Here is a 17,733-nt window from a genome sequence, read left to right as displayed (position 1 = left end):
CTGTTGTCAACAACCGGACGTTTAGCAATAACCAAAATGATAGTGTTACCATGCTGTGTGTATCACTTCCAATGTTTCCTGAATCAAAGTCTTGAAGACAGAATAAATTGCAGTTCATACGGCACTCATTGTATTCCTATATAACTTTGTGATCAAAAAAGTTCAACTTGTTAAACTCGGTCGGGTGCAGGCGGGAGACACTCTCTGACGAGTGGGCATCAAAGTAGAATACTAAAAGATTGCACTGTGTAAACCTTACACAGCATCCCTACTCAGCTCCCATGGGGTTTGGAAAAAAACCCTTTCGAATTTCAGTCTTTCAAAGAACACTTCCTATTCCATTCAAAAAAAGGCCTTCTTCAATTTCTTTATTCACCATGTTGCATCACATTAGTAAACTACTGATTAATCATATAATTTGCTTCAAGCAAGCTGAACAGTATCTTTTGTTCTCATTTGTGGCAACTTTAATTCAATCGCGTTATATTTTCAACTTCCCGATGCATTTCGGGGCCAAGCCCTTCTTCAGGGGAGTGATTCTGAAAATTAAATGCACATAAAATGATTCAATGGCTCCCTACCCTCGAATACAAAATATTTCCATTAGTGACTAGTAGCTGGGAGGGCTCCGTGTGCTAGTGTGTAAAAATATCAATAAAGTGAAAACTAAGTGAAAAAAGCATCACTTCACCGTAGTGATGAAAAAGTACCGTAACCCAAAATAACATAACTGAAATCTTCGCAAATGTATTCTCAATAAACGTATTAGTGGTAAATGTGAACATCAAAAGAGTGCTTCCCTAAATTTATACAAAAGCGTACCGGATGAACAGTGGGTGTCAATGCTAGTGAACGCAAATCTTGGTACAAAAGGTATGAGTGCCTTCACTTCCATACAAGAAATATACATTAAAGAACATGAGATCTTACCTGTCTGTCGTGTATGGTGTAGTTAGTTTTTGTGGAAGCAAGCATGATACACGGGCTCCCCGACAAGTGTGGAAGTGAAAGGAAAGTGTGCGAAATACAGAAGTTAAATGCCGACTAAAGCATGGTCACTCGACATAGCGCATGCGTGTAGTACCAAAAATTAAACTAGTCAAACGGTGGCCATCTTGTAGTGGATAAATTAGACCTGAACCATGTAAACGAGTATTGGTCCTCAAAATAAACAATGCATTACAAACTAATTATTAGAATGCATGATGTAAAAAACAGTCAAAGTTAATCCTAAAAATAAAGAATGCAATCCAAACATGTTGTTCAAATACAAGGTGTGAGAAAGAATCAATAAGTTGTAACATATCAAAACAGCAAATAAAAACTTGCGAAATAATTACGATGAACCACCAGAGAACAACATTGGCCATGGCTTGTAGGCAAAGGTTCACAGCGGAAAACCCACAGCAAAGAATTAGACAACATTCATCAATTAAACAACTGTCACAATGTTACCAATATGTGTGTTCAGAGAAAGCAACTGTATTCAACATGTTCATTTAGTCCTGAAGGGTAGAAAGCATCAAGTTTTTTTATCCAGAACAGCTCCCAATGCAATAACCTTTTTCTGTTGTCTATACCTTCTAACAATGGAACCACTTCTAATACCAGGAATCTTAGTTGGCTAATGTTGTGTTTGTTGCTGGTAAAGTATACAGCTACAGGTGATTTTTCGAAATGGGTCCTAATGTTACTTTTCTGTTCAGTCAACCGGGTTTTGATTTTACATTCCGTTTTTCCAACATATATGAGCCCACATGGGCACTTCAGCATATATATCAGATTCTTGGAGTCACAGGTGTCTATCGTGTACAAATGGATGGGAGTGCCTTTGGTAGGATGGGTCATGCTTTGATGATGGTATTGCAGTGTCCACAATTCAGACAAGGAATTGTTCCTTCATAAATGGTAGTCTCGGATTGTGATGGTTTATCCAATAACTCTTTTAGATTTTTCGTGCGTTGGTATGCAAACAGTGGAAGAATATCAAATATTCCTTTAAAATCAGACTCATTGCGGATCATAGGCCAATATTTTAACATAGTCTTGTTTATTTGATAACTGCTTGTGGAAAATTTTGAAACAAAGACCGGTCTGTTACAAGTACTATCTCTTCTCTGACTTGTCAACAATTGTCTTCTATCAATTTTTTCAGCTTTTTCTATGGCATAGTCCATTATTTTCAAAGGGTATTTCCTTTTCTTGAATTTGGTAATCATCTTCCTTTTGTTGATTTCATAGAATTAACTTTTTGACAAAATTCTTTTAACTCTAAGTAGCTGTGAGTACGGTAAATGTTTTTTAAGAGCCATCTGATGACAGCTATTGTAATGGAATGTATTATTTTTATCAGTGCTTTTGGTGAAAACGTCAGTTTCAATTCTGTTCCGATGCTTTGTGAAGGACACATCCAAAAATTTAATATGTTTAGTGCTGGTGGTATTGGTGAATTTATTGTGGTCATCGATGTTGTTCAAATAGTTCAAAAACCTGCTAGTTCAGTTGTAGGACCTTGCCATATAAAAAAAATGTCATTGATGTACTGCCTATACCAGTATCTTATGCGACCAATCGGATGTGTTAAGATGTTATCAGTTTCGAATCTGTGCATGAAAAGGTTCACGTAGCAAGGTGCTGCACAATTGCCCATTGATGTCGCTGATAGTTGAAGATAGTATTCATTGTTCCACTGGAAATAGCTGTAAAAAAGCATAAAGTGAAGAAGTTCTAACAAGAACACTTTCAAGTCTTCATCAATGTCATGATTGATCAAAAATGATTCAAAAGCTTAGATTCCTTGATTATGTGCAATGGACGTGTTGAGTGAACATACATCAATGGTGCATAAAGTCAAAATTGCTGTTTTCTTCAAATTCCAAAGTGTTGAGTTTGTTTAAAAAATCAGTTGTGTCAAGTAAATACGTAGACATATTCTGTACAATATCCCCACTCAGCATTCCAAACCCCATGGAGTACTGAGTGGGAATGCTCTCTTGAAGACAGGCCATGTGTATGCCATGCCTGCGTAGGTGTGCTCCCACCCTCAATCTCTTGCGATAATGATTATGGCCCCTAACATTCCATGTTAATATTTTTATCTCATGCATGGACTATGTATACTTATATACAGAGATCATGTGCCCCTATGAAGTATGTGTCCCATATTAAGGTGTGCCATGCCGCAATGTGTATATCCGCTCCCCCCAAAAAATACTACATTGCTGCAGGCAGGCACCAACGGGGTGCCCACGTTTCTGCATTCTGGTAGGATATCAGATTCTTGACTGATGTGGCCAATAGTTGAAGAGATACAAACAATCATACAGTACAACCTGCACATGCAAAAAAGAATAAAATAACACAATAACTATAGGCAACTAATGTTGCGCATAGGAAAAATAAACATAAAGGTAAATGCTTCTGCTGACACATCTGTCTGGACTGAGTTTATTGTATTTATTTATATAAGTAATTTATAAAGCGCACTGACACCCCACAGGTATGCTGGTGCTGTATCATGTATCTATGAGTATGTGGTGCCATAGAGATGTAACCATAGTCTGCAGCTAATCAGCTAGTTTAGTGTTTTGTTTTAGCTATAACTCCAATCATTTGAGAAGAGCCATGTTTTTAATCTTTTCCTGAAATGGATTAGCTCACCAGACATCCCCAGGGCATTTGAGCCTTCATTCCATAAACAAACTGCTTCGATCATGAAAGCTCTCCAACCTAATCTGTTTTTTTTTTATCTGGTCAAACTGGCCATGTTGGCTGAAGATGAGCATAGATTTCTTTTGAGGACATGCCAGTCTATTCTGTTTTGTAGAGGAGCTGGTCCAGAGCCATGAAGAGCCTTAAAGATAATCCAGAGGGATTTAAACCGCATTCTCTGTATCAATCGAAGACAGTGTAATTACTTCAGGGACTGAGAGGCAGAAGACCTTCTAGGTCTATTTATGGCCAGCTTAGCTGCCACTGTTTGAACTCTCTGTAGCCTCCTAATTAGATATTTCGGGGCTCCTAGTAATACGGCATTATAGTAATCCAACTGGCTCAGGATTACACTTCTTGCCACTAGCTCCCAGGAGGAATAGGGAGCATTGAAAGGAACTTGTGCAGTGCTCTGATTAGGGAGAAGCATATTCTTGCTGTCTTATTCACCAGGGGTTCTAGACTAAGCTTATTTTCAAATGTTACACCCAGGTTCCGTACCATCTCTGAGGGTACCAGTGGCTTTTCAGATGGCATAGGCCAGAATTTAGGTGGGAGGGGGATTGGGACTTTGGTCATTGGACTGCATAGAATTTCTGTCTTATCGCCATTGAACTGGAGTGTGCTGGATTTGAGCCATGTCCAAAGGCAGTGATTGGTCTCCTTCCAATTATAGGATCAGTTGTGTGTCATCTGCATAGTTGGCTAGATTGATCTTTTATGATTTTAAGATTGGGATCAGTGGTCTTATGTAGATGTTAATTAGTATGGGACTAATCAAGGATGCCTTTGGGACACCATGTTTAATGTTCCTATATGCTGAGCAATAAGGGGGTGGGCTAAAGCCTGTTGTCTATTAGACAGATAGGACCACAGCCATTTTGTCACCATGCCCCCGATCGAGGAGACCCTGTCCAGGAGAATGCCATGGTTGACAGTATCAAATGCATTATACAAATCCTACAGGATCACGATTACAGTGTGATCTTTGTCTGTCCGCATTCTAAGTTCATCCATCACTGTCAGCAGGGAGGTTTCAGCTCTGTGCCCTGGCTGGAAACTGAACTGCCCATCCTCCAACAGATGATTGGTTTCTAGGATGTAGGATAACGTTTTGCTGACAAATCGTTCCAAAATTTTCACTGGGTAGAACAGAAGGGATATTGACCTATAATTATTTAAAGCCAGGGGAATGTAAGGTTGTTTTTTTCAAAAGCGGCATGACTAAAGCCTTTTTCCAAGGTGAAGGAACCATTCTGCTGTTTAAGGGTTGGCAGCAGATTTGCCATAACTGAGGGAAGAGTTCATCCTTCAGCTCTTTCCAGACCCGATAAGGTATAGGGTCCTGCAGAGACCCAGATGAGATGTTCATGGTCAATTCATTGAAGTTGTCCTCTGTCTGGGTCTTGAGGTACTCAAATACCTTCACCTGCCTCCTTGGAGCGGTATCATACATGGGATGCATGGGGGCCTATTATCTTGGTCAACCTGGCTGATTGGGAGGGTCTGAGTCGTTAAGATGGGCTTAACTCAAAGGTCCACTGCAACTGACAGGTCCCAAACATACAGCAGATGAAGATAAGTACATGTATGCTCCCTACAGTCAGCTCAAACCAAAGGCAAGAGTCTTGCTTTGTAATGGTCATGTCATTGTGGTGCATAGCATGAGGAGATCCAGTAGCATCTCCACTGTGTGATCCAACCTTGTTGGGCGTGGTGAGTCTTTTCACCTGTCGATTCCTGTGGTCAGTCATGTCACTGTTGGTGTCCATCCAGTCCCATGCCTCGGTCGGTTCCGTGAAGAAATACGTTTTCCCCCCATGTAGTATTGTCAATGTAGCCGGTTAGAACATTATGTATTTCAGATTTCGGTCCCTACATCACCACTTCCCCGCTAAAGCTCCTGCACTTGTGGTATATAATCAGGGAATAACATTATCCATGCTTCCTTGATGTGCAACTTTTCAGTTTTTCTGGCCACTTACAGCAGGACGTTGCGGTCTCTATAATTTGGCATGCAAAATGTAAGAGTTTGCAGGGGTGTGTCCCAGGAGGGAGGCCCAATGGCATTCTGTGGGCTCACTCAATCAAGAAATAGCATGAAAGTCCGTTTACTTGCCATTGTTTCAGGATCCATTTCTTGACGTAAAGATCAATGCAATCGCCTTCCATGCACTCCAGGAGACCCACTAGCTGTATATTATTCCTGCGCAAACTGCCTTCTGTGTCCTCCAACCACCTCTATTTGTTTCACCCTGGGCAGGAGATTGTCTTTCAGCTTGGCAGTGTCACAAAGATCCTCAGCAGTATCTGCAATCTCTTGTTCCTTGGATGCCACCCTTTCTGTGACCCACCAAGTCAGTATTGACCAGGTTCATGTCAATCACTAGTGCATCCACTGTGTATTCCAAAGTGTCCTGGACTGCCCTGAGCCCATCTGATATAGTTGGGCCATTTTTGCCCTGCTCTGCCTCCACTTGGCGTTCCTCTTGAGGTAGGGACCTGGTGTATTGATCAATAGATGCTTGGGCCACCGCTCCTATAGCTCCCTTCACAATGATGGGTAACAGCAAAGTTGGAACCAGGGAGCATAAGTGTTATGGGTACAGGGCCTCTTGATGGTGTTATACCAGGGCTCAAGGCTGCAGGGTAGTGCAAATCTGTGACCGCCAGTAAAGTCTAGTAGTTAAGAGAAGAGGCAGTCACCATGAGCAAGGCCACAAAGGCACATCCCACAGCTGTCTCTGTCAGGGCCCCCAAGCCAGTAGTGACAGTGAAAAATACAGTAGACTCTCCTCAGCTGAAGGGATGACCAGGCCCCCCGCACACACACCACAGGGTCCCATGGTGGGGTAGGTCTCAGACACTCCCACACAGCAGGGCCACTGCAGGTCACCTTGGGAGCGCTGATGTGGAAGAAGAATTCATATTTATGTGCGCTGTGCCAGATCTACGGTAAGCAGGGACACATGTTGGAGCGCGATGCCTGGGCTTGGGCACGGATTGTTTCAGGATGTATTCCCGGGTCTAAGGAGCTGCCACGTAATGGGTATTCACTCTATGGCAGCTAAGCCACTCCCCTTCCTCTTCACTTCACTTTCAAAATATGTCATGCTGCTTCTTGTTTTTTTATTTCTGTTAACCTCTTTTAGCTATTCATTACACATTTCTTTCTTTCATCTTCCATTATTTCATGTATTTTTTTATTTTCCTTTCAATAATTTCAGTTTCCAGTGCCTTTATTTTTCTAACTTTTATTTCTTCATTATTCCCATTTTTAAAATGTTCTTTTTAATGCTTCCTCATTATTTTTCTTCTCATGTTTTATTTCAGCTTTAAATGCTTCCTTTGTGTTTGCAATTCTTTTTTTCTCCTTTCTTTGCTAATTTTTCTTCCCTGCTGTTATTCATTTCTTACTCAATTCTTATTGAATTCTTTTCACTCACTCACTTCTTCCTTTTTCAGTCTTTTTTTGTGTTTTCTCTCATTTTCTTCTTCATATCACTTCTTTCTCTATTTTCAAATGCTTCTATCTTCCCAAACCTTTATTCCTTTGTTCATATTTCTTGCTTTTCACTCAATCTATAGTCTTAACACGCTTGCATTTACTAATTCTTTTCCTTCCTCCTCTTTCTCATCCTGTTATCTGTTCTCCCTTTCTTTCTTTTTTTCTTTCTATCTTTTTCATCTTCTTCTCCCCTTGTTATGCCCTTTCCAATGCCATTACTTTATTTTTATTTTCTCAATAGCTTCCTTCTATTTTTTCCTCTTTCCTTATATGTCTTAATTTTCCTTTTTCCTTCACTTTTTCACAATTTCTTTCACCTCTTATAATCTGTTGACTCTCCCCATTCCCTTTAAATAGTTCAATTTTCCATTTTTCTAATCTTCATTTATTTTTCTTTACTTTCATTACCTCTTTGATTTCTTTCTTCTCTCGTGGTTTCTTTCTATTTTCATGGCTTCTTTTCTTCCTTTTTCAAAATTCATTCTTTCTTTCTTTCATTACCTCTTTCTTTCTTTCTTTCTTTCTTTCTTTCTTTCTTTCTTTCTTTCTTTCTTTCTTTCTTTCTTTCTTTCTTTCTTATATTCCTATATTGTCTATCTATATTCGCAGGAGGGATGTTCATACTGAATTATGCTATGATTCTTTGTTACAACCCTCACAATTATATTTAGCCTTTGCTTCTGCAAGATCATGCAAAACATATTCATGATTACTAGCTCTATTCCACAACTCTACAAAACATTAAAATACGACACAAGTGCTTCAGAAAAGCAGAAATCCCAAGGAGTCTTTCAAGACATGCAAGGCAATACATAAAAATAGAAAGCCACAGACACCTTCGTCAGCCAAAGGAAAATACAAGTCTGGGAATCTATTTCCCATACATAGAGACAGAGGACACAGTACTGTAGAGTGGCGTGTGCCTTTGGGGACCATGTCAGCAACAGAGAAAAGTGACACTGAGGATTGTTGTGTATCCCTGAAAATTTGGGAGAAAAATTGCACATTATTTGATGATTTGAGCACATTGCATTTTGATGTTGTTTGGCTGTTGGAGATGTTTTGCTCAAAGCATGGAAAATTACTGTCAAATATACATTTTAATGCACTTTCAACCAATACTCAACATACTATGATGGGGACTAAAGGTACTTTAAATATTTATCATTGACTTTTAAGGAAGGTTAGCAGCAAATAACACATTTTTACCATTAGGGCTGTAACATCGGTTAACACTGAAAATAATTTATACATGTGGGCATGGCGTACCTTAACTCTAAGAAGGGCCAGGTACAGTAAACACAATATTGCTGGGGAGTAAAGGTAGCTCTAAATGTCACTAAATGTCTCGGTCAGGAGCCAGTTCTCAGGAATAGAATGATCCTGCTCCCTCTGCTCCTTCAACCAACCCTAACAACTGTCCATTGACAGAAGGACAACCCGGGACAAAAGGGAAATGTAAAAAAAGAGGCAAGTCCTGGTACCTTCAGAATTCTCTGAACTTTTGACTTGTGCTTCTTCAGGTTGGAGACTGTAGCGGAAAACAGAATAGCCTTAGGAATCCTCCCATAGTACAGTAAAATAGGGAATGCATATATCAATAGCAAACAACAAAAAAGTATGTAACTTTGCGACACAATCACTGAATTCTTCCATGACAAGATCGAAACCATATACAGAAACTACAAATACCAATCTACACCCATGAACTTCCTTGATAGAGAGACCCCCAATGCAACTAACATGATGCACAGACTGACCACCTGGAACCACCTCTGCAACCAGGACACCATCTCCATCATACAATCCATCATTTGGGAGCTCCCACAGACTGATGCCCACACCACATCTTCTACATCGGAAACCAAGGGATCGGCCAGGTACTCACCACCCTACTCAACTGCTCAATCACCTCCGCAACTTTTTCTGACACTGGAAACATGCCAAAGTCAGACCACTACTCAGAAAACCCTCCACCGACTCCAGTGTCCCCAAAAACTACTGGCCAATCTCCTTTCTTCCATTCCCAGTCAAGGTACTGGAAAAGACTATCAACAAGCAACTCACAACACATCTGGAGCAGAACCATCTGCTTGATGCCTCCCAATCTGATTTCTGCAGAAATCGTAGCACCAAGACCTCACTGGTCGCAGCCACAGATGACATATTAACCCTCCTCGGCTGAGGAGAAACATTAGCTTTGATCCTTCTCAACTTCTCTACAGCCTTCAACACTATATCCCACCACACGCTGGTCGAAAGACTCCAGTACTCAGATGGATCACTTCCTTCCTCATGGGAAGAATACAGAGGGTCCTTTCACCTCCAAACCCAAAGATAGTGTCCCACAGTGCTCATTCCTCAGCCCCACACCCTTCAACGAATATTTGACCCAGCTGGCCAACATCGTCAGATCTAACAGTCTCAACATAATATCCTATGCCAATGACACCCAATTCATCCTCTCACTCGCCGATGGCCCTACCACCACCTGGACCAGCTTCCACATATGTATGACAAGCACCCCCAAGTGGATAAAGAACAGCTGCCTGAAGATGAACAAGGGCAAGATGGAAGTACTGATCTTCAGCAACAACAGCAACCGATGGAATGCCTCCTGGTGGCCATCAGACCTAGGACCCACACCCGCTGACCAAGCCAGAAACCTCAGAATCATCATTAATAACAAGCTCACCATGAAATCACGGATCAACGCCGTCTTCTCCGCTTGCTGTTTTACTCTGCACATGCTATGTAAGATCTTCTAGTGGCTACCCCTGCATATGAGACGCGACTTAATACAGCCCCTCATCACCAGCTGACTGGACTATGGCAATGCACTCTACGTAGGGATCATAACCTGTCACCTACAGAGACTTCCAACCATACAGAATGTCACAGCCAGGCTCATCCTCGACTTCCCCTGATGAACTCACATCACACTCCACCTCAGGAAACTCCACTTGCTCCCCATACAGAAGACATGCCAATTTCAGCTGCTGTTTACCCACACTCACAAGGCTCTACACAACCAAGTTCCCACCTATATTAACCATTGCCTGAACTTCCATCAACCACCGTGAAGTTTTCACTCAGCCTCCATATCACGTGCCACATCCCCCAAATCCACTGATACAGAAGTAGACCCTTCTCCTGCTTTGCAGCAAAGACCTGTAATATCCTCCCCACGCAGACCCTGATCATCACAACACTTCCAAAGGGCCCTCAGGACCTGGCTGTTCGAATGAACCTTCCAGGACCTGCAAGGACCTGGATACCCTATTGGGTGATTGGCAGCGCTATTTATGTCCTGAATGATTGATTTAGACTTATTTGCACCTCTTATAAATGGCAGATGAGCAACTGAATCTGTTAAAAAATGCTGGTCACAATACATCTTACACCAGATTGAACATTCATTAGACCTAAACAGAATTATGATTGATTTAGCCTAAAATATCATTAAATGGCTTGAATTGGCATAGACGAATCTTGGTTTGGAACATTATAAGTTTCCAAACTGACGGTAATAAAAATCATCTGAAACTCCTTAGTACCTGCAAACTAACCCTAATTGACAAAAAAGGTGAAGTTTTATTGTGTAGTACTTGAAAAGAAGAGACAAATGCAGAAAGAAAAATGAACACTTCTTGAATGCGGCACACAACATCTGTTGTGGTAGTCAACTTACAATCATCGCAATGGCTGCCCCTAGAGCCAAAATTGTTAGCAAATCATGCTGATCCCTCCATGTACCAGACCAAGTGTGATACCTTACATTGGCACAGTACAAAGCATACGGTAAAAAGTGCAAACACAAAACCACATGCACATACATATCACAAATATGACACAAAGCGGGTTCATGGATCTTACATCAGCTTTTTACTGGGTGCAGAGAGGGAAGCTATGGGAAAAGTGCTGGACCTGAGCATTGATCCATCCCTAGTTTATTTTCTTGCCCAGATGCACCAGGATGTGACTGGGAGGGTCAGGTATGGTGGGGAACTCACAGCTCCTATTAAAATGAATCATGGGGTTCGTCAAGGGTTCATCAAGGGTGCGTCCTTGCCCCCTTAGAAAGTTATATTAATCAATGGCATGCTGATGTCCCCAAAATAGGCCCTAGAAATCTCCCGGCATTACTCTATAATGATGACTGTGTGTTAATGTCTAGAACCAGTGTAGGCCTGCAAGAGCTTGTCACAAAATATAATGATTTTATGACTGAACTGGGTCTAAAGACTAATACGGCCAAGTCTTACAACATGGTGGCAGACAAATCTCCCCCCTTTTAAAATCATGTTTTATAAATAATGAAAGGTTGTCCTATGTCCCAACTTTTTCGTACTTGGGAATCTCTTTTGACCAGAAAAGTACTTGGCATCACTTAGTTGAAACAAGGGTCAAACCTGGAGGCACTGTTTAGGTTTACAAAGAAACTAGGCTCAAGACCGATTGATTCAATAATCAATATTTATAAGGACCGCTCATGTTCTGTAAGTTGCATGGGGTTGGAGTGTGGGGATCTTGCAATCCCGCTCACCGCCAGACAGCTAGCAATAATTTTTTGAGACATTTATTAACAGTTCCAAGTATTCTCTCCATTATTTTTTGTCATAACGAACTTGACTTGACTCCCTTAACTCATCGTATACAAATTGCACAAATTTTAATGTGGCAGTCAATTTGGGCAAAAGATGATCCGGCCCATAATCGTGCAAATATATTGGACTGTTTTAAACTTGGTTTCATGCAGAAGATACCATGGTTTAACTATATAAAAAGGCAGTAGGAGATAGTGGGTATGCTGGACTGTTTTCGCAACCCAGAGTGCATTGAAAAGATCCCAAAAAAACAGCTGAAAAAGGGCTTTTTATCTTTTCTAAAGTTGTCTAGTGAGCGTATGAAGATAGGGAAAAAGAGAGTCTCTGAATATTTGCTTGTAATACGCTCTCCAAGTGTTGAGCCCTATCTCTCTTTTTATTTCTGTCATGTTAAAATGTTTTATCTGATCAGATTGAGGTTTGGCATTTAGCACTTCTTAGTTTCTTATCTTCGCAAAGCTTACTGTGATGCTAAGCTGGATCTATGCCCATGTGACTCCAAATCTACACAGAACACGCTCCACTTCCTGTTTTTTTTGTCAACTCTACACTACGGTGAGGCGGGATTTTATCATCCCCCTATTAAAATTTTTAAATATCTGGAACTGCAGGCTGGCCCTATATCACTATCAGCTTTTAAATGACGAATATACGTGTTTAACTGTCTATAGATATATTTCCAAAGCTGTCCAACTACGGAATTTGGTTGGGAAATTACTTTTTAAATAGTAATCGGTTTTTAAATGAATTTTGGGGGATTTTATGGTTTTAGGAACAGAGGGTTGACTTAAAGAGCTGTCTGTATGTTGTGCTGTTATTTGTTGAAACATTAATTTAATTATCACTGTTAAATTTCTGTTTATGAATTTCTACTGTCATGAAGTCTATTATATATTGTTTGTATCATATTTTAAATGTTTCAAATTTTTTGATGTACTCTTTTATGGCTGCAAGCCAGCCGAATAAAGATATTTTACTGACTGACTGACACAAAGCACAAAAACCACACAATTAGCACATATACATATACCAGTTGCAAACACCAAATTCAAAAACCTGAAAACATAACAATGCTAAGATAAAACTCCTAATATAATCTAAAGCAGTACAAACTTCAAATGTAATCTTTCCTTCAGGTAGGAACTTTTCTCTCTCAAATAGACTTTCAAGCTACACCACCAGGACACACCCTTGTGACCCAATACTACTGCTCGCAGTGCTGTCTCCATTTTTCTTGAACCCATAGCAAACACAATTGACCAATGTGCTATCCTTCATGCATGGAACAGCACTAACTCTTGGATAAAGATCCAGTCTGGTCCATCCTCCCTCCTTCACAACTAATAATAATAATAATAATAATACTGATATTTGTAAAGCGCGAACAGCTACCTCACGAGGAGGTGTCCCGGCGCTATAGACCGCTGGGGAACCCGTCCTGGCTATCCCTGTGAGATGGTCCCTTTCTGGGTATCTCCAAGGTGAAACCAGGCATCCCCAGCGTCTGTGGGGGGCCGTTGTAGAGATGAGGCAAGCTTAATGCCCAGAGTTGCCGAGTGTGTTCCTGGTTAGAGTAGGTACCGAGGCGAGAATTATTGAGTCCGTTTTGACCCTGGTCCACGACCCTGCCGCGTCGGGAATTGAACCCTTGTCCCTGGCCAATTCTCTGCTTACGGGTCTGCCGCCTCTAACCAGTGAGCCACACCTCTCTACGATATTTTCAATATTCCACCACTTAATTTACTCAAACTATACTTTTGCCCTTAACATCTTAACAACAATCTCCTCTGTTCTATTTTTCATATCTCCTTTCCTAAAGCCTCACTCAGTCAACAAACACAAACCTTATCAGGGTAAACCAAAAAGTTGCGAAATCAACCTGTGCATACCCCTTTGCTAGCTTGGTAAAAAAGTAGTCAGGCTTAACTTAGATGAGGGAAAATACCAAGTTCAGGCTGACCACAATAAAGGTTGGTCAGGTATATGGACCAGGTTAGTCCCACAGAGAATTTACTTTTTAAGTCTTTTCTTTGTAAGTATTAAATCAAAGTGTATATATGTTTTGTAAAATAAATATACAAACCCTACACACTACCCACTAATTTCACCCCTTTAGCGCGGCGTAGAATCCGCCACAGTGCGGAAGTTTCCGTGCGCGGGCGGTGCCACATCGGCCAACGGATGTGCGCAGCACTATGGAGGTAGTGCTCGCGACGGTCGTTGGCCGACGCACACATTGAACGGGTTAAAACTTACACTTATTACAACTGCAGTCTGTGCTACATTGAGAAAACTGTTAGATATTAAAGGGGTTATATTTATTATTCCCACTCTAGCCTAAGCTACCCTTAGGTAAATGATTAACATTGAAGGGTCCACATTGGGGAAGGTGTTGGAAATTTAATGGAGCTATAATTACAGTAAGGCATTGTAGATTGAAGGGGATACATTTACTATTCACACTCCAATCTAGTTTACATTGTGAATGGTGTTTGACATGTATTATTTCCACTCCAATCTATGCAACATTAGGGAAGGTGTTGGACATTGAATGAATGAATGAAAAAAAAATGAATGAATAGGAGGTTCTTATATAGCTCACAGCTTCTCTAGGAGGGTCCCCGCATTTAGGCAATTAGAGACAAAATATAGCTGCATAGTTCTTCAAGAATTCTACAATCCCTATAGTTTGTGTAATTAGGTTTTCAGCTCTTTTTCTTGTTTTCTTAATGATAGATATCAAATGGCCAGGTATCTTATTCCACATGCTGTGAAAAAGGAACCTCCTCTTTGTTATTTTTTAAAATGGGGGGGCTCAGAGTACCTAACAATACAGGAGCTCAGAGATCTCCCTGGTCTATTTTCCTTGATCCTCTCATTCAAGTGCATGACCCTTTGTGGAGGACGACTTAATGAGTCAGTGTCAGAGCCTTATACATAATGTGCTTATGGACCAGTAACCAATGAAGTTTTTCATGCTGCCGAAATACGGACACGTGCTTGAGTACGCAGACTGCCATGTTCTGTACTACTTGTAAATGCTGAACCAGATATTCAGGAAGACCTAATTAAAGAACATTGCATAGTCTAACCTTAGGAGAATCAGTGCCATGACCACAGGTGATAGATTTGATATTCCCACCCCAGTATACACTACAATGGGAAAGGTGTTGGACATTAAAAGGGCTATTATTACCAAGTGGAATCTAATCAACATTAGGCAAATTGTTGGGCGTTATAATACATAAAATAACACTTTAAGATAACACTTTAACAATTCACTATCATATACATTTAATTAAATATTAATAATTTATGTTCACAATATTTAATAAATGTATTCTTTTAATGACATATTATTTTTTTTTACATTAATAGTACCCTAAAGATATATGTTTATTTGATCATACTTTTTAATGTAGTTTTACTTGTTTTAATAGGTACAATCTGTTTAAGTTTCCCACTTTTTTGGTTTAGACAAAAGAAAATATAAAGAATATGTTATTATTTTCTATTGTTTTCTATGGAGTCTTAGGGCCTCATTATGAGTTTGGCAGTTCATAGGACCGCTGAACCCATGGTGGTGGCCCCTGGACTGCCAAACTGGTAGTCGACCCACCGTATCATGAACAGTGGGACCGCCACACGCCCGCCGCAATGGCCAGGAATCATGGATCCCACAGCGGTGGCATGGTGGTGAGAGGCTCCAATATACTGGCGGTACATATTAGGAGTTTCCTCACTGCCACAGTTTTCAGGGTGGTGAGGCTGCCATGAAAACTGTGGTGGTGAGGAAGCAAAGGAGGCCCTACAGGGCCCCCTTTGACCTCAGGGCCATGATATGTCTGCAGGGGGGCATATGTTGTATCCCCTGTGTGGAGTCATCCCTTTCCTGCATGGCATGGACTTTACAGTAATGTTGTGCAGGAACGGGCTATGGCATTCCCATTGCGGTACCTTTTTCATAGACGCCCCCATGGGAACTCCAAAGGACTTCCCGCCAGACCATGAGATGATTCGTAATCTGGCAGGTGGCCTGTGGTCGAGCTTTCTGTCCCTGGAGCTGGGCACTGGCATTGCATGGCAGCCCGCACCAGGACCACCAATCTCACAATCATGCCCTTAGTATTCTTTATGTTTATTTAGTTGCCATTTTCATACCTTTTTTCCTATTTATCTACCTCATTTTTGGTTCTTCAAGCTTACGTATGGTCACAGTTCCTACTGAATGGGTGACTTAAAAGTAATTTTAATATCTTTTGTCAGGGGTTTAGTAAGTGTGGGGGCTGTTAATTAGTATAGGTTAATGTTTTGTGGTGGTTTACTAGTTAAATGTTAGGTTATCATTTTAGTTGTGGTACACCATTGTGCTGTGTATGTTTTAATATAATCTTTGTTTGAAAATTTGTATATTTATGTATTGGGACCACAAGATGTGGGAAGATTTGGTTGTAGCTGCCAGGGCAGGAGATGCCAAATCTCTTCTTCAACATTTATACCGGCACTCGGCAGGGTTGTGTGCTGGCCCCTACACTGTTTATCCTTCATATTAATAATTTAGTACATGCCTTTGATTTCCCTGGACATGACATGCAAAAAGAGTAGGTTCAAAACCAATCCCCGCACTTATGAAGATATATAATGCTAAGTGTCTCCCTATGGCGACCTATGGGAGCGACATCTGGGGTTATACAGATGTCAGAGAAATTCAGGGGGTTGAAATTTTTATTTTACGTAGATTGCTTTCGGTCCCTGCTTCTACGCCAGTTTTTAATATACACAAGGAATTAGGAGCAGGTTTTATTTCTGACCAGATTGCGGTTGCCCCGTTATTGCGTTGGTTGACAATTTGGGCACAACCTACTCCAAATCTTAATCAATTGGTTATCGGAGATTGTCTTACCCTGGAAAAGGTGCTAGGCATTCAGTGGTTTAGATACATTAAGGACCAGATGGAAATTCTTGGCCGCTCGACTTATTTTTGAGCCCCACAGCACTGGGTAAATCGGCCATTAGAGACCTTCAGAAGCAGGTCTTAGATAGACGAAGAGTACTAAGGGAGGACAACGAATTGAAAAAACCCACGGTGAGAAGATTTGTTATACTGAGCCTGGGTCGACAGATGCAACCATATTTATCTTATATAAACAAACCGTACCACCTTTTTGTTTTGATAAGATTTAGGTTGAATATGGTTCCCTGGCTCCTTGCATTTCCCAAAGGGTATTTCAAAGAGGGAACATTAAATCCATGTCCTTGTGACAATTTCTCGGACCAGAATACTCTTCACATAATATTTTTCTGCGCATACTACAACTCATTGCGCAGAAAATGTATTATTCCCTTGCTTAGAGGATGTAACTTTGGGAAGATAGGCTGGCGCTGGTATACTTACAAATGCTGGCCTCACCTATGGTCTGTTTTGGGCTAGCAAGTTTCATAACAGGTGCAATCAGGTGCAGGAATAGCAATCTCCCTGTGGACACGTCCTTGAATCATGTTATTTAAAAATGTATTTTTACGTCTTTTTATACGTAATGTTGGACAAGTCCAAGCTGGGCTAATTGTATCTTATTTATTTATCTTATTTATTTATTTATTCCCAGGCCTAATTATGTGTTAGTGGGCTGTATTTCCATTTTTTTGTTGCTATTTTCTTCTGTCATGGATTTTTGAGGTGTGCTCCTTTTTGTATGAACTGTTGTATCATTCGAAGGAGCGTATTTTGTCCTATTGTGGATAATGAACTTTGAGTGGAGCAGGACTCTACGAAGATTAATAATAATCGTTTTATGGTTTTTATTGATTGTAGATTTGATTTGTCTTGTTTTGTTATTTGTACTTTGATGGCTATAATCAGCCGAATAAAGTTAAATTTGACTGACTAACACACCTACACTCGGCCCC

At 40.7% G+C, this 17,733-nt stretch overlaps 1 pseudogene across 1 annotated transcript in view; it reads right to left on the bottom strand.

The window, feature by feature from the left end:
• Window positions 1–466: 466 nt before the first annotated feature.
• The window catches only part of LOC146799472 (uncharacterized), a 154,420-nt pseudogene continuing 137,153 nt past the window's right edge, over window positions 467–17,733 (bottom strand). Inside the window, exon 4 of the transcript XR_014969093.1 lies at window positions 467–2,699. The product of XR_014969093.1 is annotated as an uncharacterized LOC146799472 (transcript). The remainder of the gene's footprint in view (window positions 2,700–17,733) is intronic.

Source organism: Triturus cristatus, chromosome 9 (genome assembly GCF_964204655.1).
Source record: "Triturus cristatus chromosome 9, aTriCri1.1, whole genome shotgun sequence".
Lineage (NCBI taxonomy): Eukaryota > Metazoa > Chordata > Amphibia > Caudata > Salamandridae > Triturus > Triturus cristatus.
Note: the sequence above shows the minus strand (reverse complement) of the source record. Positions and strands in the feature narration are given on the sequence as shown.